We start from the raw sequence: 6,000 nt of genomic DNA, 5'->3' as shown, positions 1-6,000 counted from the left end.
CAATCATCCTCCCCTTGTACAAAATCATCCTCCCCCCATACACGATCATCTTCCCCCCCGTACACGATCATCCTCTTCCCCGTACACTATCATCCTCCCCCAGTACACAATCATCCTCTCCCCCGTACACGATCATCCTCCCCCCCCGTACACAATCATCCCCCCCCCCGTACACGATCATCCTCTCCCCCGTACACGATAATCCTCTCCCCCGTACACGATCATCCTCTCCCCCGTACACAATCATCCTTCCCCCCGTACACAATCATCCTTTTCCCCGTACATGATCATCCTCCCCCCCGTACATGATCATCCTCCCCCCCGTACACAATCATCCTCCCCCCCGTACACAATCATCCTCCCCCCGTACACAATCATCCTCCCCCCGTACATGATCATCCTCCCCCCCCGTACATGATCATCCTCCCCCCCGTACACAATCATCCTCCCCCCGTACACAATCATCCTCCCCCCCCGTACACAATCATCCTCCCCCCCAGTACACAATCATCCTCCCCCCCCCCGTACACAATCATCCTCCCCCCGTACACAATCATCCTTCCCCCCCGTACACAATCATCCTCCCCCCCCGTACATGATCATCCTCCCCCCCGTACACAATCATCCTCCCCCCGTACACAATCATCCTCCCCTTGTACAAAATCATCCTCCCCCCCGTACACGATCATCTTCCCCCCCGTACACGATCATCCTCTCCCCCGTACACAATCATCCTCCCCTTGTACAAAATCATCCTCCCCCCCGTACACGATCATCTTCCCCCCCGTACACGATCATCCTCTCCCCCGTACACAATCATCCCCCCCGTACATGATCATCCTCCCCCCGTACATGATCATCCTCCCCCCGTACACGATCAGCCTCTCCCCCGTACACGATCATCCTCCCCCCGTACACGATCATCTTCCCCCCCGTACACGATCATCCTCCTCCCCCCCGTACACGATCATCCTCCCCCCCGTACACGATCATCCTCTCCCCCGTACACAATCATCCTTCCCCCCCGTACACAATCATCCTCCCCCCGTACACAATCATCCTCCCCCCCGTACATGATCATCCTCCCCCCGTACACGATCAGCCTCTCCCCCGTACACGATCATCCTCCCCCCGTACACGATCATCTTCCCCCCCGTACACGATCATCCTCCTCCCCCCCGTACACGATCATCCTCCCCCCCGTACACGATCATCCTCCTCCCCCCCCGTACACGATCATCCTCTCCCCCCCGTACACGATCATCCTCTCCCCCGTACACGATCATCCTCTCCCCGTACACGATCATCCTCTCCCCCGTACACAATCATCCTCCCCCCCGTACATGATCATCCTCCTCCCCCCCGTACACGATCATCCTCCCCTACCCGTACACGATCATCCTCTCCCCGGTACATGATCATCTTCCCCCCCCCCCCGTACACAATCATCCTTCCCCCCCGTACACAATCATCCTCTCCCCCGTACACGATCATCCTCCCCCCCGAACACGATCATCCTCTTCCCCGTACACTATCATCCTCCCCCCCGTACACGATCATCCTCCCCCCCGAACACGATCATCCTCCCCCCCCGAACACAATCATCCTCCCCTTGTATAAAATCATCCTCTCCCCCGTACACAATCATCCTCTCCCCCGTACACGATCATCCTCCCCCCCGTACACAACCATCCTCTCCCCCGTACACGATCATCCTCCCCCCCGTACACAATCATCCTCCCCCCCGTACATGACCATCCTCCCCCCCCCGTACACAATCATCCTCCCCCCCGTACACGATCATCCTCTCCCTCGTACATGATCATCTTCTCCCCCATACACAATCATCCTCCCCCCCCGTACATGACCATCCTCCCCCCCCCGTACACAATCATCCTCCCCCCGAACACGATCATCCTCTCCCCCGTACATGATCATCCTCCCCCATGTACATGATCATCCTCCCCCCGTACACGATCATCCTCCCCCCATACACAATCATCCTCCCCCCCCATACACAATCATCCTCCCCCCGTACTCAATCATCCTCCCCCCCATACACAATCATCCTCCCCCCCATACACAATCATCCTTTCCCCCCCCCCGTACACGATCATCCTCTCCCCGGTACATGATCATCCTCCCCCCGTACACAATCATCCTTTCCCCCCGTACACAAGCATCCTCCCCCCGTACATCATCATCCTCTTCCCCCCATACACAATCATCCTCCCCCCCCGTACATGATCATCCTCTTCCCCCCGTACACAATCATCCTCCCCCCTGTACACAATCATCCCCCCCGTACACAATCATCGTCCCAGCCCCGTACAGGATCATCCTCCCCCCCCCCGTACACGATCATCCTCCCCCCCACGTACATGATCATCCTCTCCCCACGTACACGATCATCCTCCCCCCCACGTACATGATCATCCTCCCCCCCATACACAATCATCCTCCCCCCCCGTACATGATCATCCTCCCCCCCACGTACATGATCATCCTCCCCCCCACGTACACGATCATCCTCCCCCCCACGTACACAATCATCCTCCCCCCCATACACAATCATCCTTCCCCCCCCCGTACACGATCATCCTCCCCCCCGTACATGATCATCCTCCCCCCCGTACACAATCATCCTCCCCCCGTACACGATCACCCTCCCCCCGTACACGATCATCCTCCCCCCCCCGTACATCATCATCCTCTTCCCCCCATACACAATCATCCTCCCCCCCGTACATGATCATCCTCCCCCCCGTACACAATCATCCTCCCCCCCGTACATGATCATCCTCCCCCCGTACACGATCATCCTCCCCCCCCGTACATCATCATCCTCTTCCCCCCATACATAATCATCCTCCCCCCCCGTACATGATCATCCTCTTCCCCCCGTACACAATCATCCCCCCCCCGTACACAATCATCCTCCCAGCCCCGTACAGGATCATCCTCCCCCCCTGTACACAATCATCCTCCCCCCCCCGTACATCATCATCCTTTTCCCCCCATACACAATCATCCTCCCCCCCCGTACACAATCATCCTCCCCCCGTACACAATCATCCTCCCCCCGTACACAATCATCCTCCCCCCCAGGTACATTATCATCCTCCTCCCCCCGTACATGATCATCCTCCCCCCCCGTACATCATCATCCTCTTCCCCCCATACACAATCATCCTCCCCCCCGTACATGATCATCCTCCCCCCCGTACACAATCATCCTCCCCCCCGTACATGATCATCCTCCCCCCGTACACGATCATCCTCCCCCCCCGTACATCATCATCCTCTTCCCCCCATACACAATCATCCTCCCCCCCCGTACATGATCATCCTCTTCCCCCCGTACACAATCATCCCCCCCCCGTACACAATCATCCTCCCAGCCCCGTACATGATCATCCTCCCCCCGTACACGATCATCCTCCCCCCCCGTACATGATCATCCTCTTCCCCCCGTACACAATCATCCCCCCCCCGTACACAATCATCCTCCCAGCCCCGTACATGATCATCCTCCCCCCGTACACGATCATCCTCCCCCCCCGTACATCATCATCCTCTTCCCCCCATACACAATCATCCTCCCCCCCCGTACATGATCATCCTCTTCCCCCCGTACACAATCATCCCCCCCCCGTACACAATCATCCCCCCCGTACACAATCATCGTCCCAGCCCCGTACACAATCATCCCCCCCGTACACAATCATCCTCCCAGCCCCGTACATGATCATCCTCCCCCCCACGTACATGATCATCCTCCCCCCCACGTACATGATTATCCTCCTCCCCCCGTACATGACCATCCTCCCCCCCCCCGTACACGATCACCCTCCCCCCCGTACACAATCATCCTCCCCCCGTACATGATCATCCTCCCCCATGTACATGATCATCCTCCCCCCGTACACGATCATCCTCCCCCCATACACAATCCTCCCCCCCCCTGTACACAATCATCCTCCCCCCCCGTACTCAATCATCCTCCCCCCCCCATACACAATCATCCTCTCCCCATACACAATCATCCTCCCCCCCGTACACGATCATCCTCTCCCCCGTACACAATCATCCTCCCCCCCCATACATGATCATCCTCCCCCCCCGTACATGATCATCCTCCCCCCACGTATATGATCATCCTCCCCCCCCACGTACATGATCATCCTCCTCCCCCCGTACATGATCATCCTCCCCCCCCGTACACGATCACCCTCCCCCCGTACACAATCATCCTCCCCCCGTACATGATCATCCTACCCCCCGTACATGATCCTCCTCCCCTACCCGTACACGATCATCCTCTCCCCGGTACATGATCATCTTCCCCCCCCGTACACAATCATCCTTCCCCCCCGTACACAATCATCCTCCCCCCGTACATCATCATCCTCTTCCCCCCATACACAATCATCCTCCCCCCCCCGTACACGATCATCCTCTCCCCCGTACACAATCATCCTCCCCCCTGTACACAATCATCCCCCCCGTACACAATCATCGTCCCAGCCCCGTACAGGATCATCCTCTTCCCCCCGTACACAATCATCCTCCCCCCGTACACAATCATCCTCCCCCCCAGGTACATGATCATCCTCCTCCCCCCGTACATGATCATCCTCCCCCCCCGTACACAATCATCCTCCCCCCCAGGTACATGATCATCCTCCTCCCCCCGGTACACGATCATCCTCCCCCCACGTACATGATCATCCTCCCCCCCCTGTACACAATCATCCTCCCCCCCAGGTACATGATCATCCTCCTCCCCCCGTACATGATCATCCTCCCCCCCCGTACATCATCATCCTCTTCCCCCCATACACAATCATCCTCCCCCCCGTACATGATCATCCTCTTCCCCCCGTACACAATCATCCTCCCCCCCGTACACAATCATCCCGCCCCGTACATGATCATCCTCTTCCCCCCGTACACAATCATCCTCCCCCCCGTACACAATCATCCTCCCCCCCGAACATGATCATCCTCCCCCCGTACACGATCATCCTCCCCCCCCCCGTACATCATCATCCTCTTCCCCCCATACACAATCATCCTCCCCCCCGTACATGATCATCCTCTTCCCCTCGTTCACAATCATCCTCCCCCCCGTACACAATCATCCCCCCCCCCCGTACATGATCATCCTCTTCCCCCCGTACACAATCATCCTCCCCCCTGTACACAATCATCCTCCCCCCCGTACATGATCATCCTCCCCCCGTACACGATCATCCTCCCCCCCCCGTACACAATCATCCCCCCCCGTACACGATCATCCTCTCCCCCGTACACAATCATCCCCCCCCCGTGCATGATCATCCTCCCCCCCGTACATCATTATCCTCTTCCCCCCGTACACAATCATCCTCCCCCCGGTACACAATCATCCTCCCACCCCCGTACAGGATCATCCTCCCCCCCCTGTACACAATCATCCCCCCGTACACGATCATCCTCCCCCCCCCGTACACAATCATCCTCCCCCCCCCGTACACAATCATCCTCCCCCCCGTACACAATCATCCTCCCCCCCCCCCGTATACATGATCATCCTCCCCCACGTACATGATCATCCTCCTCCCCCCGTTCATGATCATTCTCCCCCCCCGGTACACAATCACCCTCCCCCCCCGTACACAATCATCCTCCCCCCCGTACATGATCATCCTCCCCCCCGTACATGAACATCCTCCCCCCGTACACAATCATCCTCCCCCCCCGTACACAATCATCCTCCCCCCCGTACATGATCATCCTCTCCCCCGTACATGATCATCCTCCCCCCCGTACACAATCATCCTCCCCCCGTACACAATCATCCTCCCCCCCCCCGTACACAATCATCCTCCCCCCCAGTACACAATCATCCTCCCCCCCCGTACACAATCATCCTCCCCCTGTACACAATCATCCTTCCCCCCCGTACACAATCATCCTCCCCCCCCGTACATGATCATCCTCCTCCCCGTACATGAT

General features: G+C 58.3%; 1 protein-coding gene across 1 annotated transcript in view; it reads right to left on the bottom strand.

The window, feature by feature from the left end:
* LOC5501853 (protein CFAP107) overlaps nucleotides 1–6,000 on the bottom strand; it is a 48,039-nt gene that overhangs the window by 905 nt on the left and 41,134 nt on the right. The window lies entirely within an intron of this gene.

This window comes from Nematostella vectensis, chromosome 3, assembly GCF_932526225.1.
Source record: "Nematostella vectensis chromosome 3, jaNemVect1.1, whole genome shotgun sequence".
NCBI classification, from domain to species: Eukaryota; Metazoa; Cnidaria; class Anthozoa; order Actiniaria; family Edwardsiidae; genus Nematostella; species Nematostella vectensis.
Note: the sequence above shows the minus strand (reverse complement) of the source record. Positions and strands in the feature narration are given on the sequence as shown.